Here is a 27,969-nt window from a genome sequence, read left to right as displayed (position 1 = left end):
TTACCTAAATCAAGATGGAGGCACGTTTTTATATACATACATTTTTATTACAGTTAGGGGAAAAGATCAGTCCAAGTATTTATCCAGAAAATAATTACCTTATTAAGCATCCTTAATGTATGTACATAAGTGCTAATCTTTCCTCCAAACACTGCAAGTTTATGTATTATTCATATGCTCAGATAAGAAAACAGAGATTTAGCGAATTCAAGTGACTAACCTACAGTTACATCATTGTTAAATAGAAGAGCTGGGATTTCATCTTGAACTCCCGGGTGGGTTTCCTGGAGCCTCTGCTCTAGATAGAGTCTGCTAGTATAATCTAACATCTATACTTCTGGCCACATTGTAGATCCACAGAACACACAGTATATTTAGTTTTACATAATCCCAGTGCATTCCAGGCAGGGCAAAGATCCCATCAGTAAAGATCTACAGTGCTTTCCTTGGTGTCTGCCACTAAACTCACCCTCCTGTCTGCACAAACTGGAGAAAGGCAGGTTCAGGTGAGATCACTGGATTCTATATTACTGTGCAATCAAGCTAAGGAGGCAAGCATCTATTATAGCTTCCAATTTCGCACTTCCCATAGAGCCCAGAATAGCCAAGTCAACTTTAACCTGTTTCCAGCTCAGCTACCCTGCCTCCCACAGTTGACTGGAAACATATTTATGTTTATTTAATTTTATACACACACACACACACATATACACATATATATACATATATACATTATATCTATTATATATAATAATAAATTGATGTTTTTGGCCACCAGAATTTTAGTCATATTCTATTCATATTCTATCCTAAATCTGGGCATTCTGGGGGACCCAATACTAGAACATCTGTGTCTTATATTTTATCTTGAAAATTGTTATCAATTTTTATCATGATGGCATTTGATTGTGTCCTATCCTCCTCTATTTTTTCTGCATACATCACAGTTGAAATTACTGCACCTCAGCTAAATAAAGATCTGGGTGATGGGCAGGAAGTGGATTATCACAGCTCTCCTTTTCCTTATGAAATTTAGCACAGTTATATGCTTATAAAATTTATCCAACATGAATTGAATTTACATAAACATTTCTACTTATATGACTCAGTGTTTTTTCATACACATTTTACTATTTGCTTTTCCTAGTTAGTGGTGAAACAAAGCCAGAACAGGCTACAGAGGGTATCAGGGTCCATGGATGATGAGGGGCTCACGGCACCAGTTGTGTTTTGCCAGCGGGCAGTGGAGCTGGAGCATCCTAGGAAGACTGAGACCAATAGGGACTCCAAGGAGTGAGGAAAGGTGAGCTACCTGGTTTCCTTCCTCATTCTTTCTAAACAGGTGCTCCACAAGAGACTTAAGCCCTGAGGCTCTAAGAGGACTCTATTTTACCTAACAAGTTTCCTTCCTTCCTACACATCTAGCATGATGCTACCTAAGTATCACCATCGAGTGAATTGAGATAATAATTACTGTAATCATTTTCTGAATTATGCAACTAAAATGAGGAATCTCAATTAAGGAGTTGAGGAAAGCTAGAGCACATTTCTATTAATCTTTCACTCTCAAAAAAAAAATCTAGGGAAGAGATCATTTGAGCAGCAAATACTGACCTCCAATTTAGGGCAGGTGGAGAGTGGCACAGATGAGAATTCATTTCTTCCAATCTACACTAGCTTTTTGAGAATCTTACTCCTAGGGCGGCTAGTTAGTAGGTCCTCTCATTCCATACTATCTTTTCTCCCCTTAAATAAAGAAATGCCCACATAGATATGGTTATATAGATTTGGCCAATAAAGGTGATGCATCAGGCCCATTGGTCACTGTCAGGAATGCTGGGATTATTGTAAAATAATATAAATATATTTAAAGAAAAAAGGGACCTTGATAAGTAAAATCTTTACAGCTGAAAAATTGTCATAAAATAACATTGGCCTTTTTTTTTTTGAAGTACAGATTGATATGTCCCCAGAACAAGCCGTTTTAAAGGGCTTTCTTATTCTAAGCAGTAACAGTTGTGATAGTTATGGCTATTCCTTTCTTTCATCACAGTAAATTTATAGGTTTTATTAGGTGAATTGTGATAAATAATGAGACAATTGATCTTCGATCTGGAGAAGTAAGGCAGAGTTTCAATTTGAGTTTCTAAATCATCTTTATTAGCCATATAACCTTGGACAAGTCCCTGAATTCCTTTAAGCTTCAGTTTCTAGAACTGTAAAATACTAACCCTCAGTCTCAAGGGTTATGGTAAAAATCAAGAAATGAGATATAAACGAGTCTTTTGTACATTCTAAAGAAACAGTTACAAGGTCCACCAAGATTTGCTGATTAATGTGGGAATATTTTATTTTATTTGTATTTTGTGCTTTACAGACATTTTATCCAGTTCTCATAACACCACCATGAAACAAGCTGAGAAATATTAAATGACTTGCCTGAGGCCAGAAAATGAATACATCATTGAGCCTGGACTCCTCTTGTCTGGCTAATTCTAAAGCCCAATTCTTGTAGTCACTATATTCTGTAACTCTTTTCGCTGTCTATTTTTTTAATGCCGCCATTGAGTTAACTTTTGCAAATTATTTGCATTTTAAAGTAGACTGTGAGGACCACCAATTGAAATACAGATGAGTAATGAAGGCAGAATCTTGGAACCAGAAAGTTCTGTCAAAGTCATCTAGATGAACTCCTGGCCTTATGTAAAGCTCACCAAACCATTGCAGACACATTGTCAGGGGTGGAATTAACTGCTCTGCTAACTCCTCCTCTGCTTAACCGTGCTTGCTACCCCCACAGTTCCTCCTTACATCATTTGAATTTCCTCCAGCTGCAATTTATGCCCTTCTTCTCTTATTCTTGCCTCATCAGAGAGGGAGAACAGCTGGTCACCATCGTCCATATAATCACACTCGGGATAATGAAGGTGGTTATTGAGTCACTCTTCAACAATTCCAGTCTAGGTCTTGCTACACAGACCTATTTACTGGGGAACTGACAATGATGGCAAGTAGGGGAAAATACATTTAAAACATATTCACACCTAGTAAAATGTTGAATAGGAAAACTGATGTAGGAGTGAATATAGTTCCTCATTATTTTACCACAGCTCATGTTCTGCAATTGTTTTAAATCTGAAGCCCATTCCATAATGGCTAATGATATGGTTTTTCATACAATCTGAATCTGGCTTTATCTGAGTTTGAGATAATTAAGTCAGGAAATCCAAGGTGGAAAAAAAAGTTTGAACAGGGGCCAGCAGGATATTTGATCCAAGGCACATGTGTCTGAAATTAAATTTGGGAGTTAGACTGTGCTGTCCTTAAATCACGACAGCAAATGAAGGGGAACCTTCTGTGTGCTAAGAAAAGGGAATATGTAGGCTGCTGCCTTACGGGAATTGCAGGGAACAGGGATAATTCCCAGAAACTACCCAGATTGACTCAACGGCTGTTTGGCGCTCTAGAGTGAGGGAATGAGAATGGAAGGCTCCCTGTAATTACCTTGTCCAAGTTCCTGAGAGATCACCTGTGTGCCCAGTGGATTTGGGCAGGTACAGCTGCTGGAATGTGTAGGGACTAAGGCATTGCCTAAATGAGAGTGATTTTTAACTGAGAGCAAGCTCTCCAGTTAGAAATCAGTTAGGTGTATATTGTTTCACTCATTATAGCTTTCTTTTGTGATACTTTAAAAAAGTTTTCTGCATCTAAGTGTCCCTCATTTGAAAAGTAATATTCTCCATTAACAAGTCAGCTCATGGAATCCTGAAAGCATGATTCTGAAAGAATAGGAATGACATTCAGGTTCCATTTGTGGCTCCAGACAAGGTGGAAGAATGGTCAAACCATTCACTCATTCATTTATTCTTTCACCCAATCATCCATCAGTAAAACGGAGGTAAAAACAGTGTCCACCTCATAGGGATGAGCATTAAATGAGCTGACACACGAAGAGTTTATAATAGTGCATGGTGCATAGCAACAACTCAGTAGATGTTGTCTGTTATTACCCATAAGAGAGAAAGAGACATTGGCCTTGAGAAGAACGTCCATGAGCACACAAAACTAGTGTATAATGTTCTAGAGTAGCCAACAGCTTAGTGGTTAGCTTCTTAAAAGGAATAGGAGTTTTCAGATATAAGGTGATAGTAACTATTCAGTGCTGGTTAGAGCACATCAGAAATATTTTGCTTTTCTGGACATAACACTTTAAAAAGCATATTGATGAATTAGATTGTGTCCCTAAAAAGAAATCAAATGGAAAATAGGTTTCAAACTAATTTAAATAGGAGCAATTTTAGAGAATTTTATGTGCTTAATTTAGAGAGGAGTTAGGCTGAAATAAGCTATTGCTCTTGCATGAGTGTCTATAGAATACGAAATCTTTCCAGAAAATAAAGTCAGGACCACATGGAGTGGAAGTCTCAAGGAAAATTTCATTCATTGAATAAAATTTTTTGTAATAAAGGAGTATGACCAAAATATGATTGAGCTGTCTCAAGTAGTATATGGGTTACTAAAGTGTGGAGGGTAGACATATATTGAGAAGCATAGCTGGAGATTGGTGTATAAACCTCTCCAGGACCTTTTTACACTCAAAATTTTATAGTTTGATTAGGTGCATTCTTAACCTTGACATTACTAATTAATGATGTTTCAAGGACCAGATGGATAGAAGACACAGTCACCAAAACAGTTTCTGAAGTCTATCTATCTGAGGGGAAGCAAAATGCTTTACCCAAACCAAATTTTAAAAGTACAAAATAAAAATGATCTTCCTGTGATTGTCTCTTTTAAGTACGAGGAAAACAGTTGTTCCTTAATTCACCAATGGAGCTTCCAGACATTTTACTTTGCAGAGTCCCACTAGCATTGTAACCAGATAGTGAAAGTCAGCTGTGAGACCAGAGGAGGTCCACTTCCTGTAGAGGCATGTTGTTGACTGCTATGGATGCCATAATGAAGGAATGCAATCAGAGTTTCTGACGCAACGCAAGAATAGCTGGGACAACCCTTTGTAAAACAACTGTTGGATGCACTGATCAGAGTTAGTCATCTGTAGCCAACATCCTTATGAAGAATTCAATTCATGACTGTCCAATGTGATTGGATAAAATCCAAATTTCTGACCGTGATCTATGGGATCTTGAGCTTGCCTACTTATACAGTCTCATCTACTACTTTCCCTTCCATCATGTTCCAGACACAGTGACTTTTTGCTGTGTCTTGATCAAGCCAAGCTCATCTCTTGGTACATTTGGGTTGTTTTCTCTGTCTGTTCTTCACCCAGACCTTTGCATGGTTGTCATCTTATGATCATTTAAATTACAACTTGATATTCTTCCCTGACCATGGATCTAAATGTATTATGTTGACTTCCTCCATCCTTCAACATTACTCTCTATCCTATTACTCCATTTTATTTTTTCATAGAATTTAAGCATATTTTTTAACTTCTGCAATCCAAGAACCTAGAACACTGTTTGGCACATATATGCACTCACTACATATTAATTTATCTCAGGTATATATTTATGTGTTTGTTATTTTCCCCCTCCCCATTAGAATATACTTTTCATGAGGACAGAGACCTCTTTTGTTCATGTTCACTCTGGCTTTCCCAATGCTAGAACAGTGCTTAGAAGAAAATGACACCTTGATAATTATTTTTTTAAGGAGCAAATCTTGTTTGTGGTGGGCATTCACACGTGAAGAACTGAAAGGTGCTTTAGGATGGTAGATGGTGTGATTTTGCTTTTGTTTAAATGGCTTTTATTATTACCCATGTAAGATGGGAAGCTTTGAATTTACAGAGTTGGAATTAGATTCATCATTCTATGCTCATGATGATGAGGAACAAATTATGCAAGTCAGCCTTAACTACTCCAGTCCACGGAGGTGTCTTTCTTCTTTGAACTATTTTAGCACAACTATTTCAAGGAAGACTTGGTCTTCTGAAGGTAAAACTGGAGGCTATGTTTGAGGTCAGTGCTAGAGGAATAGTTAAAAATATCAAGAAGTTCTTGAAATGCTAGACAGGAGTCTCAAGGGGATGTGGGTGAAGAGAGTAATGTTAGAGGCAAGCATGTGTTAGTAGCAATGTCTTCAGTGAGATGTAACAAAAACCTGCCGAGACCTGCAGCAACAGGAAGCAAGTAGAACTCAAAGAAGTAAAAGGAGAGACCAAATTGATTTGGGCAGATAAGGGCTTCTGGAATGACCCAGAAGCTGCTTTACCAGTTCCTCTTTGTCTACCTAAAAGGAGCCAGATGTTTCTGACATATAGACTATTATCTAATTATATGTGGTCATTTATTTTACAAAACTTACTCTTCTAAATATTAAATAGGTACAAAATCAGAGTCAAAAATAGTTACAGAAAACAAAAATTATATGTAGTATATGTACACATAATCCTATGTCATATTTCATATTATTATCACAGTTTATTATTATTTGTAAAAAATATTTCTTTCTTGCCAATACCCACCATTAGATTGTAATAATGTCAGGGACATATTTTAATCACCATTTATTCCTTGATTAATTATTTAATGTCAATTCAGCAAATATTTCTTGGGCATGTTCTATGACAGTCACCATGATAGGTCCTAGGTAAAAATGGTCTCTGCCCCATGGAATTTATGTTCTTCTTGAAGGAAGCAGACATTAAATATATAGGATAATAGTAGATATTGATAAGAGCCTCATAGAAAATAAATAGCCCTGAAGTGATAGTGACTGGGGATGGGAGGATGGTGCCACTCAAGATAGGATTGAGGTTTGGCCCCAGTGGAATTTAAGTTGAAACTTGAAGGCTGAAAAGGAACCAGAATGAATGCTCCAAGCGTAGAGCCAACAAATAGACTATAAGGCACAGATGAGCTTGGGCTGGTTAAGCAACTGCAAGGAGAAGCTCACGAGGCTGCAACCTAGTGAGCGAAGAAAAGAGCAGTAGCAGATGATGTTAGAGAGGTGGGCAAAGGAAAACTCATGCTGAGTTCTTGTAGGCTCTCATTAGGAAGTTTGGATTTTATTCTAAGTACATTGTAAGCTTTTTAGCAGAGGAGAAATTTTATCTGGTTTACATTTTTCAAAAGATTGCTGTAGTTGAATTAGAATAGAGTATAGGAAGGTAAGATGGAAAGACCAGTTTGGGAGACCGTATTGGAGGTGACCAGGTGAGAGACAGGGTGGTTTTAACCATGGATATGCAGTGAAGATGAAGATAGTACTTGTAAAATATGCTGAGAGTTTAGATATAGGGTAGAGAGAGCTAACTACTAGGTTTTTGGCTTGAGCATCTGGTTTGATAGTGATATCATTTACTTACATGAAAATGACTGAGCTGAGTGAGAAATAGGTTGGGACGATGAGAGTAGTCAGTAACACCATTAATAAATTTCAGAGGTCACTCTACGTAGCATATCTGCTATATGTGTATAAAGCTCAGAACAAGTTTGTGCCAGAAATATTGAGAGTCACAAGCATATAATTGATATTTAAAGCCATTGACTTGGAGGTGATTACCCAGAAAGAAGGTGTAGAGAGAGAAGAGAGTAAAATCTGGGATCCATCTTGGGAATATCAAATATTTAGAGGTCAGAAAAGAATAAGGAATTTACAAAAAACTCCTGCCATGAATTATCACTGGGATGAAAGGAAAGCTATGAGAATGTAGTACTACAGAAATTGAGAGAATATTTCAAATAATGGGGGTAATTATTTCTGTTGAATAATGCTAAAAAGTGTAGAAAGACTGAGGATAAATGTGCATTTTATTTTATTTTTATAATTTTATTTATTTATTTTCCTCCAAAGCCCCGGTAGATAGTTGTATGTCATAGTTGCACGTCCTTCTAGTTGCTGTATGTGGGACGCGGCCATGAGGCCGGAGAAGCGGTGTGTCGGTGCGCGCCCGGGATCCGAACCGGGGCCGCCAGCAGCGGAGCGCGGGTACTTAACCGCTAAGCCACGGGGCCGGCCCTAAATATGCATTTTATTTGTTAGTTTGGAGGTCATTGTTTTCTTGGTAAGTACATTTCCATAGATCAATGAACACCTAGAAATGTCTGAATCAAAGTACTGAACACTAAAGACAGATAATCCCCAAAGTGGTTAGAAAGAAAGGACAGATTTACTTGCAAATGAAGGATGATTAATTATACTCACAGCTGAATTCTCAGAAGCAGCATTAGAAGCCTGAATTCAAAGAATAATATCTACCAAGTTAGTAGAGAATTCCATTCTGGTGAAACTATCACTTAAGAGTGAGGGCTAACCACCTCACACACATTAGGATGGCTACTGTAAAAAATAAAAAAAAAATTAACAAATTTTGGGGTGGATGGGGAAAAACGAACATTTGTGCACTGTTGGTGGGAACGTAAAACAGTGCAGTCACTAAGGAAAACAGTATGGTTGTTCCTCAAAATATTAAGAAGAGAATTAGCATATGATCCAGCAATTTCACTTCTGGGTATGCACCCAAAAGAATTGAAAGCAAGAACTAGGATAGATATTTGTACATCCACGTTCATAACAGCATTATTTGCAAAAGCCAAAAGTTGGAAGCAATCCAGGGTCCATTGACGCATGAATGGATAAATAAAATGTCATAATATATACCACATTTTGTTTACCCATTCTGTTATATGTTGTTTTACCATGATTAAAAATTTTAAAAATAATTTTGACCTTTCTGAACTTCTAAAGGTTCTCTGGGATCCCCAGGAATCATCAGGTCATATTTTAAGAACTGTCAGTATAGAGTAATCTTAACATGAAATATTATAGATATAATGTTTACACTAATAATTATGTAACACAATCATGTGCAAAGGACTCTTCTATGTGTTTTCAACCTATTATCCCTTTAAATCTTCACAGAAACCTGATAATCTAAGTACCACTGTTTTCCTCCCACAACCATTTTACTGTCATAAACTCCTCTTTGGTGAAGACAGTTTACATTGTGTGATGTAAAGTAGCCTGCCTGACTGCCTGTAAAGAAAACTGAGAGACTCTTGCCTAACCCTCTTGAGCTAACTGGCCTCAAAATCTCTCATAATCGTTCACACATTCTCTTTAGCAGTGTTTAAAAATTTAATTTGTTCCTTTTCCTTAATCTGCTGTAGCACTGGTTCAGACTGATGTTGGCATGGCATCAGGGTCTTGGTTACTTGCTGGCATTACTCCTTCCATTGCTCTAAGAATTCACCACTTCTCTGTAATCTCATTGAGTCTTCACTCCTCCCCTGCTCAAGGGTTTCCTGTAGTATTACTACTCCAACAGTCACACTGGGAAGGCTGAAGGAAACAACCACACACCATCTCTATATTAGGATACTCGAAAGAGTAGCCTGGTCTCTTACTATCTTTTTTTTTTTTTTTGGCTAATGTTTACAAAATGCTTATTTATTTCCCTGTTTCATTTTTTAATGTACCTTCGGGGGTTTTAAGGGTTGGGTGTGACAACAATTTAGGGTGATATTTAAACATCCTCCACTTGATTATGAGATGAATGTGAACACTGCCATGTCTATTCTAGCAGGAAAACAAAGCAAAATATACAAGCTAGATATTTTATAAATACTTAAGGATGGACTCTTTCTGCAGTTTTAGTGCAGTGCCTTACAAATGTGGAGATTTAAAAACATTAAGGAACTAGTGCTATACATACTGAAAAAGTCTTGGTCAAATTTGCTCAAAATATTGTCCTCAACCCACTGTATCAGAACCTTCTGCATGGACATCATCAATTTCTCAAAAATAGAAATTTCTGGACTGTAAGCCGCCAGAGATACAGATTAAATAGATCTTAGGTGAAGTTCATAAACTTGTATTTTTAAAAGTCTCCTCATTTCATTCTTAGGTAGAATATACTTTGAGTATGACTGATCTAAAGGATAATATCTCTGTAGGTCATAATGACGCTAGGAACTCTTGCTTGGCATTCTATGTACCAGGCAGTATTCTAAGTGTTCGAAAATGAGTTCTTGTTAGGTGGCAGAATCAGGTGAATCCAGGCAGACTACCTCCAGAGTCTGCTCTTAACCACTATGCCATATTTTCTCTAGCCTTATAGAAAATACCTAAATTATCAGATACTTGCAATGGAACAAGCCAGAGCATCGAAGTGCATCTTCTTGCACTGTCTCTTCTAGTATTTTAAGTCAAACTGTCTGCCAGATTCCCTGAGTTGAATCTCAAGCACTTAATAAACATATGCTGATTAACAAATCACTTGGAATTGTGCAAGATCTTTCTAAATTATTTCTAAAATATTGGCTATGGGGAAGTTTAATAGTAGAGGAAAAATATCCCAAAAACCAGGGCCCATCATGCTGGAGAGTTAATTTCACAAACATCAGAAGGAATTGTGACCACCCTGGTGATTTGGGGACCCAGAAGGGAGATATTAACTGTGGCTATGGTAAACCTTCGCACCTCTCTGGTCCTCCAAAGGAGAGATACATGAACCACCTCACTCCTGGCCGAATTCAGGATAATGGAGCCACAGTGGTTTTGCCAGGGAAGAACACTTTCACTAAAGGGAAAACATATTGAAATGTTGAAATGCTTTTAGGGATATGAGCTAAAGAAAAATAAAAAATAAAACAAATTTGTCAAATAAACAAAATAACAACCACTACCACTCTTAAGTGGTATCCCATAAAATATGGGATCACTATATATATATGGTCAGTCTCTATCTTTCTCCTTAAAGAAGCAACCTGTCATTATAATAGATTAATAGCAAAATCATAGTTGGCCAAAGAAACCTGATTATTGTAGGGGCTCACTCACATTTTCTAATCTGCATTATATTCTATTATAGTAGCAAGCAATTGAGTTATGGGGCTTAGGGCAGGCACAGACCACTGATAAGCCTACACGAACATTTGGAGATTGATAGTCTTCAAACAGAATTAAGCAATTATTCTATTAAATAATTAAAAATATCCCTTAGCTATAATTAAACATATAAAACATTTTAGTTATAACCGAAAATAGTAAGGACAATGGCATTTACACCAAAACTATGCAATCTAAGGCTAGTCTACTAGAGTACAAGTTCTAGAACCAGACTGCCATAGTTTATATCCAGTTCCTACCATCTTTTAAATGTGTGGCCTTGAGGAAGTCACTCAACCTCTCTGTGTTTCTGTAAAATCTAGGTAATAATATTACCTACCTCATAGGGTTTTGGTGAGGATTAAATTAATCGATACAAGTAATGCTCTTAAATGGTGCTTGACATATAGCAAGAATGATATATGGTCATTATTATTGTATTATCCATCAGAAAGATCTTAGCAACTCCATCAAAGACTTCACTTCAAAAATGGTGTAGGCTACATCTTCTGTAAGAATTCAGAAGAGGGGAGCAATCACTGTAGGCCTCAGTAATAAGTCTCCACTCTAAACCTTGGTATAACCATCTACAAAATGGAGATGGAAGTGCCTACCCTTCCAGTATCTCAGAACTATGGTGATACTTAAAGGAAATGATGTTTAGAAAGAGTTTTTTGAATTTATGAAGCACAATAGCTATGCAATCCAGTAGTATTGTTATTATTATCATTTTATGAGAAGCCTTAAAGAGATGGCAGGCCTTAAAGAAGGAGCTACATAAAGAATGTTTCTACTGCCGGTGGAGGCAAGATGCCCAAACACACCCCAGTCATCTTTGCTCTTCATCAGTGGACAGTCTGAAGTTCACTCCTTTTTTGTTTTTTTATGGATTCACTCTTTTCTTTGTGTAATTCTTTTTATTTTTGTAATTCACTCCTTTTTTTAATGATAAAAATAAAAAGAGAGAGAGAGAGAGAACTCAGCCACCCAAATATGAATTCAAAATTCTTTTCACTTACTCTACTGCCAGCATTCAGGTATATGAAACTGTTTTCTGCTGGATTACTGAGCTATCTGTCAAATCCCTTAGGATTGTGGGAACTAGTCCCTCATTTCATTAGTAGCTTCTGAGTGTTCTAGTGTAATAGGTTGTCCTTGTAATAATCTAGTCCCTATATTCTTCCCTTCCTGAAATGTCTTAAATGTCAAAGGAAAATGATATTTTAATATCATTTCCTCAAATGATATAAGAGAATGATACTATATATATGATACACATGATACACATATATAGTCATCAATATCACCATCACCATTATCATTAAAAGCTTATCTTTTTATGAAAACTCCCATTGTTTCTTTTGGTGTAAGATTTTATTTGCCATAAACTTTCTGCGGTTGGACACTGGCGTTCCCTTTTTTTCTTATATCATCAGTTTTCTGATTAAAAACATTAGGTTGTTTTATTTATTAAATTAAAATTTCAAACACAGATTTTATGATTATTAATTGAAAGCCGTTTCCAGACTTATAGATGCTGCAATGCATTTGAGCAAGAGTGAAGAACTGAGATTAAACCCCAGGTAGAGATTGTTTTGAATTGAAACTTTTGTAACTCCCCTGGTACTGATTTATTAAACCATCCACAAGATTTGAATACATTATGTTTAATAACCTCAATAGCTATTTAAAAGAATGTTACCTTACTCTTCTGAGAAGAAAGTTTGGAACATTATGTGGGTATCATTGCTTTCTGGGGCTCTGTTCTGTGCTCAATTTCTAAGTTGGATCATCAGGAAAAAAAAAAAAGAAGAAAATGTTGCATTATTTTAAAGGCTTTTAACAATCTATTAGGCAGGGAGCCAAAGTTTTCCAGGCCCGGAACTATTCCAGGGATGTAGGTTGGATACTTTAGAAGGTGAAATTTACCACATTAACACACTGTGTTTGGACAGTTGGGGACAGCAAACAGGCTTCAGAATCAGAAAAACTAGGTTTAGTTCCAAACTCTGCATCAGTCTTTGTTCTCAGTGACCAGGGGCTTTCTAATCTCTTAACCATGGTAATAAAAGATTCTGACATCATAGAGTTGTTTTGAGGTTAAAGGAGGAAATGTACGTCAAAATGTCTTCTAAACTCTAAAACAATTTAAAAAAGACTTTATTTTCCTGGGTACAAAAGGCATCAGGAAACCGAACCGCCCCGCTTCTGGAGACTATGTGAAATTGTGTGTGGCGTTTCTCACGTGGTGAGGCACAATATGTCTATAAGGGTTAAGAGCTCCATCTCTGGAGTTTTGAAAGACCCAAATATTGCACTTTGGGAATTCCGGTTTTATGCCAAAATCTCCCACGGGAACCCCCAGCTAGCTTTGGAGATCATTTACTCTCTGGGATTTCTGCTTTTGCTTCACTTTGGGTCTCATGTTTTTTTCAAACATGCCTGCTCAGTAATGCAATAAATGAGATTTAAAAAATATTTCATTTTCAAACCCTTTATTGATTTTATTGAGATGGTCATTTAGGGCGTATAGACCATCATGCTGCTGGAAATACAAGTCTGCTGTATAAATCAGAACTCAATAATATAACACCTGCTTGTGCAGAGACCTATAAATATTTACATCCATATAATTTTAAATAAGGTCAGTATTTCGCTATTCAGTGGCTGATAATTGGCTTTACTGAATGTCACACATGTTCAAGGAAATATACTTTCCCTTAGTGTGCTACTGTTATGTTCTGAATCGTGATCTCTGGTCTCTTTCTGTTTCCTTCACTCCTTTATTCCAAAGTAAAGTCTTCAAGCCTAAAATGTTTATCTTCTAACCACCTTCAAAAATTCAGTTATATTTTACTATAGAAAACTGTGCACAATTGGTTGAATAAAAACTGGGAGTGCACACGGGGAAGAGAGGGTTCAAAACGAGTTTGTCATATTTGGTTAGATTCTCATTGCTTTTCCGCTCTGTATGTATAAGCTACTTTGCTAATTATGGGAACGGCTTTATATATTTTATGTCTTTGAGTGTCTTTATGCATATTTTATCAGAATTTAATTATCTCTGATTTAAATATTTGATACAAAGATGAATGCTACATTTTTTAAGTTTGGTTTGTATTATAACTTGGGGTAAAAGTAAAATTCCACGAAATTGTATTCCTAAATGTTTATAACTGATATGCAAAATAACATTAGAGATTCAATTTACAAGAACACCTTTCATAAACCCATCCATCCCCCTATTCAATAGAGTGAAGAATACCTTTATGGACCACCAAAAAAACTGTACATTTTTCATCTCACACCTCACCTTCCTGTCATGTCATTCACACAGAGAATCACAGCAGACATGGGCTAATGAAAAAAATCTGAAACACATTCACTCTTCTGTTTTCCAATAAAATTAATGGGCGCCGAATGACAATTTTCCACGTCCCTGATCTTTATCATGCCAAGAGTTAGCGCATGTCATTGTCCATGTCGCTTTTTTAAACTCCTTTTCTCAACTGGGCAGATATCTTGGCTGATGATGATGAGAAAAATAATTTCCAATAAATGAGATGCCTGTTGGAGGAGGAATAGATATCATGGACAGGTGGGTTCTGAGGGTCTCTTTGGCAAAGCTGTTAGTTGACTTCCAAAATTATCTCTGCATTTTATAGTCATTCAGCAAATCTCTTCCCACAATAAATAGATCCCCTGTGCCACTTAAAAAGGCCATGGCATTCATTTCATTCCATTTCACGGAACAGGAGCAGCTTGTTGATTAGATGAAAAAGAAGTTAGCCCTGTAATCGGTTGTTTTTTACCCTCCATTTATAAGATGATTGGAAATTTAATAGTAATGATCTCTTTGTACATTTTTTCTATTACTTTTAAAGTCTCTTGGGTAGCAACTTTTTTTTTCCCTCCAGGAAATTAGGTTGGGGTAGTTATTTACTATACATCACATACACATGCTTTGTTTGAAATTTACTGCAAACACCACCTCCCTAGATTTCTTTTCTTTACTTTTTTTTAACCCCTTTGGCTGTTTGCCTACAATAAATGGCCTTCAACTCCCTAATGGATGTTTTTTCTAGTCTGCTGCCACTAGAGCTTTCTGTCATCCTGAAGCTATCAGGAAAATCCAAACTATAAAATTTTATTTTATCCAGCCTATCATAGTCTCTGTGTTTGGACCCAGCGGATTTTTTTTTTTTTTTTTTTTTTTTTTTGGTGAGTGTATATATATAGGACTTTAACTCCATTTTGAACAGAAATCCAAGAACAGGCTTCTGAGAAAATCCCTGACAAATGTTTCTGGTTGGAAGAATTGATAGTTTGCCTCTAACAAGAGTTTACCTCCAGATCTTTTCAAGATGCTATCTTGTCATACTAAACAGTCATGACAGTGTGTTAAAGAATACTGGCCCTAAACCAATAACTAGGTGACATGGCTCATTCTTCTGCTGACCTGCTGTGGCTGCTAATAGCCTAACAGCAGCTACTGGTGCGAAGGATAAACCATGAAGACAGAAAAAAATCTAACACTCCTGATCCCTTCATTTAAAAACTGTCAGGAATGGTATGGGACCAAATTTCCTATGACTAACCAGCCGCTCTGTACATATAATTAACCTTGTTCACTTAAAAGTTACATATTATACTGTATCGTAATATACATGATATGATATGATACAATATATGATATGATATATACGGGAATAAGTGCTGTAAGATTACTTCTTTATTTTTTGTGAGGAAGATCAGCCCTGAGCTAACATCCATGCCAATCCTCCTCCTTTTTTTTCCCCTTTTCTCCCCAAAGCCCCAGTAGATAGTTGTATGTCACAGTTGCACATCCTTCTAGTTGCTGTATGTGGGACGCCACCTCAGCATGGCCGGACAAGTGGTGCGTTGGTGCACACCCGAGATCCGAACCTGGGCCACCAGTAGCGGAGCACGTGCATTTAACTGCTAAGCCACAGGGCCAGCCCCCTGTAAGATTACTTCTGATCCTGACTTCCTTAGTGTAAACATATTTCCTCTCCTTTGTGTTACAGCATAGTAAATCAATTTAATAGAAAAAAAGTTCAATGTTCTTCAAACACAAGAAATAGACTTGCCATCTATACTTTTTTCATAAATATGACATCTTTTGCCCTCCCCAACAAAAGTAAAGGTGATTTGGGGTACAACAAAGCATTGCTATTTGTTCAAATTGTAAAATGGACTGGTAAAAAGATTGAGGGGTTGATGAAACTACAAACTTATATTGCTTTTCATAAATACTTCAACACTCCAAAAAATTATAGATTGTATTGGATCAGCAAAATCTATTGGTTTACTGGAGTTTAATATTGTATAATACACCTTCATATGCTGCACCCTAATTTTGACCATAACTTTCTCTTCGGGGCACAATGCTTCCCTTTACTTAGAATCTATTAGTTAGGTGTATGTGTATGTGTGTGTGTGTGTGTGTGTGTGTGTGTGTGTGTGTGTGTGTATGTTTTCTGTAAGCTTGGATGAACACCAAGGGAAAATTAAGCAGTCATAATGAGCATGGATAATTTTTATTTACTATTCTACAATGGAGAAAGATATATTCAATTCTAACAATAATTATAAATTTCAGACATATTTGCACATATTTTAATGCATTTGTTTGATCATCTTTGTTGAAAATCCGAGAGAAAAAATCTCAATATTTAGGGTTAAACTATCAATTAAAATTTTCTAATCAGATATGTCATTCATTTTCAACTTCCTCCTCATAACTGACAGGCTCACAGGAGGACTGCTGCCACCATTACTTGAAGGAAGGCTGCTTACAAGGGTGTTTTCCTTGTCTTCTCTGATCAAAGGAAACTTCAAATGCAGATTCCTCCTCAAAAGTCATTTTAACTAGTAGAGTACTCAGTGTGTCTGAAATGCCTATTTTGGTCCCTGCCAGGAAGATTCCATCAACTTCTATCTGTGTCACTTACCCTCTTCTGTTGACTTAGCATTTCCTGAAATACGGTCCTCCCTGACCTAGTACTCCAGGAAACACCAATTTAGCATGGTAAATTACCATTTTCACTGCTGCCTCAGCGTTTCAGGCAAAGACTATTTTTTCCCTTAGTCCCTTCTGTCAGAGAGCTTTAGTTTTGAGGTGGATTTGGAAGTTCAGGACTATTACAGAACATAATGACAGGATGCCCTCAAGTGGTAACATTTACTCTACCCAGAAAGCTCTAAGTGGTTTACAACATGAAGGCACAATCCATCCTGTGGCCTCCTTAATAGAGGTAGATAGCATCCTGACAGCTTAATAAACGGGGTAGCACGTGCAAGTTGAGAGAAAGAGATGGAGAAGATATTAAATGTACTTAAAAGGAGATAACATGTATTTAACCAAAAGGATTTCTCTGAAAGTCCAAATTACCATTCCTTAAAATATTGATTGGAATTCTTCCTAACTGTCTACTATTGGATATTACCAGCATCCAACTGGTATGGAGATTGTTTAGATATATTTACTAAGACCATTGACCTCAAAATATAGCATATTTCATGAAGACTTAGGTTCTACTAATTAATGACTCGGAACTTCCTTTTTCTCATCTGTAAAATCATGATAGAATACATGTACCAGATTAAAATAAATATATGAATATCATGTAGAATGGTGTCTGTTAAAAAGAAGGGACTCAAGGAAGGATAGTTTTAATCTCATTCCATTTCTCACATTTCTCATCATCAATGACAACACAGCCAAGAAGGCTCACTCAGAATTCAGATTAAAAAACTATTTGGAAAGAGCCAGAAGGACTGAAATGATGGACTGACACTAATGTGATGACATGTAATAAATCCCTTAGAACCTCAAGCTGAACATTTTCCATATTCAACTTGTTGTTTTTCTAGGCTCCAAATCTCTGCCTTTTATGCTGAAGTCTTCTGTATTTTATTCTGGTAAGTGGATCTATTCTGGTTAAAACATTCAGTTACTCAAGTTTGCAATCTCAGAGTCGTCCTTAAATCATTCTTTTTATTTCCCACTTGAATTATTTGGTTTTCTGAATGCTTCTTCAATATGTCACCTTCTTTCTAACACCATCATGACAGCTTTAGTTCTGGTCTTCAGCATTTTTCACCTAACTGGTCTTTCCAACATCAATCTTTTCTTCTTGCTGTAACTGCTACAAAACAACTTTCCAAAATACAAATATGGCCATTATTCTCCAGGTAAGACCACTCGATATTTTTTTAATGTCTAACAGAAAAAAAATCCACTCCTTTACAAATTATAGAAGGTCTTTTAAGTTTTAAATGGTGTTTCTAGCACTTTTTCTTTCTTTTTTCCTCTGTACCTGATAAAATCTCATTTTCTTCCATTCCTCTGTTCCTTGGACAGGCTGTTTTCCATACTAGAATGCTCCAACCCCAACTTATCCACTTCAAAAGATTCATGTATCCTTTCACTCTATTCTGCTCAAATTTTACCTCTCCTTTGAAACTTTACTTCTCCAATTATTCTTTTCTAATTTTTTGTTTGTTTCTGTAATATTTGGTATACAGCTTTTATCTAACCATATTATTAATTCATGATTGCACAGTTATTTCATTCTTTTGACTATGTACCATTTAAATGTACACACTAGATCTTACTTGTATGTGTTTGCCTCAACGTTATTGTATTTGACAAATAGGGAATCCTAGAAAAATACTTAATGTATCTATGATTGACTGGATAAATGCCAAACACTAAACATTTTCTAAAAAATGTTCCAATGTATAAACATAGTATTAGGAAAAGTGAATTTAATTGGCTACTAATTCAATATAAATCCAAAAGATAAATACTTCTGTATTAAATCAGGAGTTAGAGAATGGAGTTTAGAGTGGCCCAAACAGCTGAGAGGTAAGGCATAAGACCTTGGATGGGAGGGCTACACTGAGAATCAACCCCAAATTTGTGTGTGAAGTCCACAATCCTTGGCTAATCCCTGAACTACCCACAAGTGAGACGCCAAAAGCAAGGCAGAGGGTAGCAACTGGAAAGCTGAGGTAACTGAGGAAAGATCTTTGCTGCTGCCCACTGCAGGAAAAACAGGGTTTCAGTCAAGCCAATTAGATTTTAAAAAGGCAATATTCTTTAGAAGTTAACAACAGTCCAAACCACTATAAAGTATTTTCCTTAATTTCCAGCATATAATCACAAATTACTAGACCTGGGGGACAAAAAAAAACAGGAAAAGATGAATCATAGTTAACAAAATAGTCAATATAAATGATCTCAAGATGATCTGGATGCTAGAATTATGAAATAAGGACTTTAAAGTAGTCATTATGATATATTCACAGTTTTAAAAGAAAACATAGTTACAATTAATTAACAGGTGGAGACTTTCAGCAAGTAAATAGAAACTGTAAATAATAACCATATACAAATCCTAGAACTGAAAATGAAATATCTGAAATTAGAAAAAAAAAAATTAGGTATGCTTAACAGCCGACTGGAGAAGACACAAGAAATGGTCAATTAATTTGAAAATTTGTGAATACAAATTATACAATCTGAAGAATAGAGATATAAAACAGTATTAGAGGAGCCAGCCCGGTGGTTTAGGGGTTAAGTTGGCATGCTCTGCTTTGGCAGCCCGGGGTTCATGGGTTCAGATCCTGGGCACGGACCTACACACTGCTCATCAAGCCGTGCTGTGGTACCATCCCACATACAAAATGGAAGAAGATTGGCACAGATGTTAGCTCAGGGACAATCTTCCTCAAGCAAAAAATAAAAGAGGAAGATTGTCAACAGATGTTAGCTCAAAGTCAACTTTCCTCACCAAAAAAAAAAGTATTAGAAAAAAAACCAGAACAGGGTCTGAGTAGGACAGTATCAAGTAGTCTGGTGTATGTATTACATAACCGGAGTTCTAGGAAAAGAAGAAAAGAGAAAAGAAGAGAGGAGAGAAAAATGAAGAAGAGAAAATCTATAGTCATGTAAGAATATGTTCTTGTCTTTAGGAAATGTTGTCAACTATTTAGGGATTGCATTAGTTTGTTGGGGCTGCCATAACCAAGTACCACAAACGTACTGGCTTCAACAAGAGAAATTTATTGTTTGCAGTTCTGGAGGTTGGAAGTCCAAGATTAAGGTATCAGCAGAGCCATATTCCCTCTGAAGGCTCCAGGAAAGGACCTGTTTCAGGCCTCTTTCCTAGCTCCTGGTAGATTTTGACTTGTGCCAGCATAACTCCAGTCTTCTCATGGTGTTGTCCCTGTGTGCATACCTGTGTCTAATTTTTCCCCTTTTTATAAGGATAATGATCATATTGGATTAGGGCTCACTTTAATGACCTCCTTTTAACTTGGTTACCTCTATAAAGATTATTTCCAAATATGGTCACAGTCTGCGACTGGGGTTAGGACTTCAACATATCTTTTGGAGGGAACACAGTTCAACCTGCAATAGTGATAAAGAATTATTATGATGCCTAAATTGATATTAAAAGCGTCAGAAAAAAATATGCAGAGAAGCATACACACACGTGTTTGTGTGAGAATACATACATACATATATATATATATATGTAGAGAGAGAGAGAGAGAATGAAGAAGAGAAAAGAGGAAGAGGAGGAGATGAAACCAAAGGGGAAAAATGTAAACAATTAAGGACTCTGGATTTAGGGTATACGGGAGTTTCCTGTACTATTTTAAAATTGTCTCAAAAATAAGAAGTGACAAAATATTAAACACTGTATATCCCCTTGGAAGTCCCACTGGAGTGAAAGGCAGTATCATTTTGTCTTCCTTAAAAAGGCAAGAGGAGGGTTAGGAAGTATCAGGCTCTGCATGCTTCCTGGCTTCAGCATCCCTGCCCTTCCTACAGTGGGAACCAATTTTCTCTCTTCAGCAGTCTCAGCCCCATTGCAGCCTCAAGAACAAACAATTATTCCGAACAAAAAATATTCAATTAGAACTAAATGGACACTCTGGGACTTAGCATTAACTATCTATTGTCTTCCATCAATCAGTAAGCCTGGGTCAAGTTATAATACCTCATCTGAGCTTGTCCCCCCGTCCTAGAACATGTCTAATTCCTCCTTGTCTTCTAAGTCGATCTATAAATGAAATCCCATCTTCATATATTCAGCCCTAAAAAGAAAGGAACTTGATCTTGAAGGTTCATCCTAGTGAATAAAGAATTTGTCTTCATATTTCCCCAATAATCATTATCTATTTTAACTAGCCCTACTTCTGAGACTCCTTATTCTGGTTTGGATTGACGTGATGTTTAACATTTTATTGAACTATACAGAAACAGAATTGGTCAATTTATGCTTGGAATACTATATCTTTGTTTTATCCCTGGAACTAGATTTCTCACATCATTGTACTCCACTGGTGTCTCTCTCATCTCGACTCCTGAAGGTGGCCCCATGACTTGGAATATCTCAGTAATTGCACCCAGGTAAATTTTTCCCTTCCACCACATCTGTCTCATAACCCCAACTTTCCTTTCAGAAATCCATCCAGGATAAAATGGTACATAACAAATATAAGGGGTCTACCAGGCTATTTTTTATTGAGTGAGGCTATACACGCATACATAAAGCTTAGAGGGAAATTAATAAATGTAAAGAGTAAGGTAGCATGCATGAAATGTGCACAGGGCATGGCACATACTAGGTGGTCCTGCATGTGTATTTAATGACTGTGGAATTACTGGACCCATGATCAGGAAACCATTAAGTTTCCTCCTAAATATCAAATCCTATCTGTTGATAACAGCTGCTGGCAATATTGTGCTGGGAGGGATTCTGTGCCTTAAGAGCTCAACTAAATGGATCAGTTAGCAAGATATGCCAGGATGTGGGAAACCTGGCTGCACAAGTTCTTCATTTTTGCCTTCCTTATTCCAGCTTCTAATCTTGCACAAAAAGAATAGTAGGATGTCTTTGATATAAATGTGGACTAGATGACCCCCAAGGTACCAATCCTATTGTTATATGTTTCTCTGTTTATTCATGACATATATTGAAGGGAAGAGTACAGGGCTTATAATTTATTGATGCTTAGTCTATGCCAGGCACTGTGTTAGATACATCAATAACTTGTATTATAATTTTTATAACATCCTTATAAGTAATATTATTAAACCAATGGCATATGTGATATTAATGAGGCACAGAAATGTTAAATAATTTCTCTTTAGTCTTTCAATCAATTAATGAAGAAATTTGACCCTATAACAAAAGAGACCACTTCGCTTTTTACTCAGGTGGTGTGATGGTTAATCTTGTGTGTCAACTTGGCTGGGCCATCATGCCCAGATAGTTGGTCAAATGCAATTTGGGATGTTTCTGTGGTGATATTTTGGATGAGATTTACATTTAAATAAGTGGATTTTGAGTAAAACAGATCACCCTATGAAATGTGAGTGGGCCTCATCCAATCAGTTAAAGGCCTGACTAGGACAAAAGGCTGACCTTCTCTGAGCAAGAGGGAATTCTGCCAACAGACCACCTTCAGACTTTCTGCAGCATCAACTCTTTGTGGTTCACCAGCAGACTGCCTTTGGACTTGAACTGCAACTCTTTTCTGTGTCTCCAGCCTGCCTCCCTCATCAGATTTTGGACTCATCAAGCCTCCACAATCACATGAACCAATTGCTTAAAATAAATCTCTTTCTGTATTTATATATACACATCCTATTGGGTCTGTTTCTCTGGAGAAGCCTCACTAATACAGGTGGGTATTTTCTGGTTATTGTATCGTTAAATGACTCTAGCTCTGCACTCATTTCAGACACTATATGTACTCACACATCATTAAATTTGAGATCATATGAGAAAAAAGAAGAAAAACAAACAAGAAACAAACTTGTTCTGGCTATCTATTGCTGTGTGACAACTTATTAGTGGCTTAAAACAACAGCCATCATTACGTTATCTTTCACGCTGTCTTGGATTCTGTGGATCAGGAAATGAGAAAGAACTTGGGCAGTTCTGGTGTGGGTTCTCATGAAGTTACAGTCAAACTGTGGCTGGAGCTGGAACATCAGGTGACTGGAACAGCTGGGACTCTCTGGGGATGTGTGTGAGTATGTGTATGTGTGTGAGCACATGTGTGCATGCATGCGTGTGTATGTGTGTGTATCTGTGTGTGTGTGGTCTCAAGGTCTCTATATGTAGGCTCTCCATTTGGGCTACTTTCAGCTTCCTCACAGCTTGGCAGCCCCCTAGCTGTCATGGTGTTTACATGGCATCTAAAGATTTCAAGTGTGAGTATTCCAGTGATTAAAGCTGGATCCATATCAAATATTATGATCTGGATTCAGAAGTCACATAATATTATTTCCTGTTGAACTCAAATGGTTGAAACAATCACAAAAGTACACCCAGTTGTTAGCAGAGGAAACATAGATCCCTATCTCAATAAGAGGAGTGTCAAGAATGTTTGCAGGCATATTTTAAAACTTCCATACTGTTCCCTCATCCCTTCCTTCACTCATTTCTTAAGAAATGTAGCCAAGGTCTGTCTCTAAAGCTAGTAAGAAAATCACAACCCCTAACCCGATCAGTACCGGTTGTGCAATGGTACATACTAGTTACAGAATGTACTAGTCAAGAAGCTGTTGTGTTCTTAGCACCTTGTAGGTTATGTTAATGTAATAAATGGGAAACAGTATAAAACTGGTTCCTTGACTCAAAAGCTTGACATTTAATTGTAAAGTATATAGTCTCCCTTTTCTTTCTGAAACTTCGTCTATTTTTTGAAAGTTTTAATAGCTATGGGTGGCGTAGTGGTTATTTGGTTACTATGTTCATGATTCTGCACTAAATCTGTTCTCGCCAAAGAGAATTCCAAAAATTTTCTATGTCTGTAGTCTTATTAATTTTTCTTCAGTGTAAAAGAATGAGGTTATATTAACTTCAAGATATCAAGCAATTACTTGGCTTCCCACTCAATGACACATTCCAGAAGGTAACTTTAACAACTTGAAACTTCTACTCCACAGCTGAATGACAAAACAAATTCTGAGGATTTTTTTTTTTTTGCGGTAATTTCAACCTGAATAAACTATATTTTTGGTGATATGAAAAAGTTAGTCATGCAAAGACTGAAAATTTATCAGTGACTTTGCCCCCTGTGAATAAAAGAAGTAGTCTGCTGGTTAGCTGTTGGAAATCAATGTGTTAGTATATTTGCCTTCTTCTGTTTTCCATAAATCAGAGATCAGCAGATGCTTGAGGCATCAATGCCATTCCTGTGTTAAAGAGTGCCTATAAGGCTTTAAGGAATAGATTAGAGGGAAAAAAGCACTGAAAAAACTAAAAATCAAAAATAGATAGATAAATGAATGAATACATAAGTGGAGTTAAATTAAGAGAAGGCAGAACAGAAAGGGGAAAGAATCAGAAAAATAAAAGGAAGGATGTAGGAAATGAGCGAAGGAAGGCAGGGGAGACGTAAAAAGAAGAGAAAAAAACAAAATGGATGAGTGGATGGAGGGGCATAAGATAGAGTGTTACCAAAGACTCTATTCTTTCCATTTAAGTCTTGTGTTCTTTAAGAGTTATAAGAAAGAAATGGTAATATTGCAGGCATGTGTACTAGGTCATAACGTGATGCTATTGTCTAGGTTTTGTTTAGAATTATGTGGGTTTTTTTTTTCAGACGTGATGATTGGATTTATTCCAAATGAACACAAATCTTGTTAAATATTATCTAGAATACCACTAGATCAATGGGAGTTGCCAATCACATCCAAATAAGTATATATAAACTCTAGAAGGTAAAACTCCTCCAAAGGAATGGACTGTAGCTAAACAAGGCACTTCTAGGAAATGCAGCTGAACTACTTGAAGGGATAATTCATCTATCATAAAATATGAACATAGTTTACAAAGATGTCTCAGTGAAGAATTTTCTCTTCTCTGAAGTGAGCATAGAATGCATTTGTGTTTTAGACAGAGGAGTCTTAAGATAGAAGGATAGGAAGGATCCCAAGAAGACATTTATCTCCAAGGTCTAATCAAAATATTCCTTGTTATAGCTCTTTATATGGCTCATATTCCTTTATACAGCTTGAAAGTGAGGAAGTCCTGGGGGCTACAGTCTCAGAGGTGCCCCTATACTTTTGTGGGTTTGATTGCCAAGTATCCCACTAAGTTCTCATTGTAAAGAGTCAAGAAAGACCCCCTTATGTCTCTGGCAGGGGTAAGGGAAAAGAAATATCACGAAACACTCTCAGTATATTCTCCAAAACAAAGGGAAAAAGAGCTTACCAGCCTTATCTCGTCTGGGGAAAGGCATTTCTCCCACTATAGACCCCTCTAGCCTTTCTATATCACCAAAGCGGGGAAAAAGTTATATCAATAGAAAAACACCTGTGGAAGTGACAGTCCCTTGACACAGACCCAGTAATCATAAGATTATAGAACAATTCTCCTCCCTACATCTTACTACCACACCAATAGGGTTCTAGTATAATAACAGTGGATTAGAAATGAACAAGCTTCAAGACATAGATTCTATTTAAGAAGGAGCTCTTAAGGAAACCTGAAAACAACAAGGGAGGAAACACGAGAAAAATAAGCAACGGCACTAGAAGAAACTGAAGTCTCTGGCACCTACAGTTACAGCAAACCTTACACACAACCTAACTCCTACCCAAATTAACATATATCCACTCACTGAAGACCTATTCTTATACCCTTTACAGCATGTCCAGCTTTCAACAAAAAAATCACAAGGCATAACAAGCTCCATCCCCAAAAAAGAATCTTAAGAGTCAAAGCAAGTATCTCAAATATGACAGAGATGCTGAAATTATCAGACAGGGAACATAAAGTAGCTATAGTTAATATGTTAACAGCGCTAATGATAAAAGTAGATCACATGCAAAACTGATGGGTAATATAAGCAGAGAGATGGAAATTGAAAGAATCAAAGTGAAATGGTAGAAATCAAAAACACTAACACAAATGAAGAATGCCTTTGATGGACTCATCAGGAGACTGGGTATGGTTGAGAAAAAGATCAGTGAGCTTGAAGTTAGGTAAATTGAAACTTTATGGACTGAAATGGGAAGAAAAAAAGAGTGAAAAGCATCCATGAACCATAGGACGATTTCAAAATGTGTTAACATTTGCATAATTGGAATACTATAAAGCAGAAAAAGTATTTGAAGCAATAATGGCAAAGAATTTTCTAAAACTAATAACACACATCAAAGCAAATCTCAGAGAATAGCAAGCAGGAAAAATACTAACACCATAAAAACAAACAAAACAAAAACGAAAAACCCAAACACACATACACCTAGGTGTATCATATTCCACCTGCAGAAAACCAAAGGCAAAGAGAAAATAATGAAAGAAGTCAGAGGGCAGGGAAAAACACTTTACCTACAGACAACCAAGGGTAGGAATTATAGCTGACTTCCTGTCAGAATCCATACAAATAAGAAAAAAATGGAGTGACGTGTAAAATGATGAAAGGAAGAAACAACAATCTTGAATTTTACATTCAGGGAAATTACGCTTTAAAAGTGAAGGAAAAATAAAGACATTCTTTGACAAATAAAAACTGAAGGAATTCATCAGACCTGCTACCAGCAGATCTGTCCTATCAGGAAGGTTAAAAGAAGTTCTTCAGGAAAAGTTATAGAGGTCAGAAACTTGTAGCTACAAAAAGGAAAGAAGGTCATCAGTAAAGGAATAGATGAAGGTAAAATAAAAAATTTTTGTTCTTCTTAATTGTTCTATAAGATAGCTGTTTAACCTAATAATAATAACAATGTATTGGGTGACATCATATGGATAAATAAAGTGAATGACAGCAATTTCACAAGATACAGGAGAGAGGAACTGGAAATACTCTGTTATAAGGTACCTGCATTACACTTGAAGTGGTATAGTGTTATTTGAAGGCGAACTTGAATTAGTTGAAAATGTATATTTGAAACTCTTAAACAATCAGTAAAAAATATTTAAAAATAAATAAAATTGATATGCTAAAAGAGAAGATAAAATAGAACTATATAAAATTTTCAATTAATACCAGGGAAGACAGAAGAATAAAGGAAAATATTCCCTTGTATATCAGCTGGACTTTGTTGCCATGCCACCTACTTTTATAAATAAAGTTTATTTTCAACGCAGTTACACTCACTCATTAGCATATTGCTCATTTTGCCTTCTTGTTACAATAAAGTGTTGAGTAGTTGCAACAGAGACCATATGGCCTGCAAAGGCTAAAAGTTATCAGGACTTATCCAAATAAGATGGTAGACCTTGGATAATAGCCATGTTCAAACTTAGTCAGTTGCTCCAATAATATTCTTCATAGCTATTTATTTCAGGATTCAATGCAGAATCTTTCACTAATTTAGTTGTCATTTTTCTTTAGTCTTCTCTAGTGTTTTTCTTAATCTTCACAAAGCCTAAGAGTATAGACCAGGCATTTCGTAGAATTACCTTCAATTTGGGTTTTGATTCATTTCTGCATTTTAGGAGGAATATCAGAAGTGATATGTCCTTCTCGGTGTATCACATCACATGATTTTGGTTTTTCCCAATATTGGAGATATTAACTATTGTCCACCATGAATTTTCTACTTTTCTTTTGCATGTAATAGGTAATTTGTGAGGAGATATCATGATATTAGGTAATATCTTCTAACTCATCAAAAATGTATCCACTATTTTTAGCATCCAGTAATCATTTTCTTGCTCTATCATTTCTTCTATTGTTTTTTATTTGATATTCTACTGTAAGGAAGAGCTCTGCTCTCTCTGTATTAATAGATTGATATAACTATAGCCTCAAGGATTTTTATTTTATTCAATGAGCTCTCGTGTATATGTTAGTGTCTGTAAGCAGACATATAAGTATATTTGGCTAATTCTCTCTCTCTGTATATATACATATTTCTATATGTATATGCATATATATGTGTACACATATGTTTATAAAATATGAATTCACTCTGAGATTTCCAATTCCAATACAATACCGCAGGATATATTTAGTCTTACCCATTTTATGTCGAGAACTTCCTTAATCAATAGTAAGAAATTTGTGTCCTGCTATCTTTAATACCTTTACTCACTTCTCAAGCCAAAA

At 36.4% G+C, this 27,969-nt stretch overlaps 1 long non-coding RNA gene across 1 annotated transcript in view; it reads left to right on the top strand.

Annotated features, from left to right (window-relative positions):
* The window catches only part of LOC147916403 (uncharacterized), a 332,266-nt gene extending 309,680 nt beyond the window's left edge, over nt 1-22,586 (top strand). The window contains exons 3-4 of the long non-coding RNA XR_015552885.1: nt 21,215-21,307; nt 22,450-22,586. This is a non-coding gene — a long non-coding RNA (uncharacterized LOC147916403). The remainder of the gene's footprint in view (nt 1-21,214; nt 21,308-22,449) is intronic.
* The last annotated feature ends 5,383 nt before the right edge of the window (nt 22,587-27,969 follow it).

Source organism: Ceratotherium simum, chromosome 8 (assembly GCF_057802395.1).
Source record: "Ceratotherium simum simum isolate JZ-2026a chromosome 8, ASM5780239v1, whole genome shotgun sequence".
Taxonomy (NCBI): domain Eukaryota; kingdom Metazoa; phylum Chordata; class Mammalia; order Perissodactyla; family Rhinocerotidae; genus Ceratotherium; species Ceratotherium simum.
Note: the sequence above shows the minus strand (reverse complement) of the source record. Positions and strands in the feature narration are given on the sequence as shown.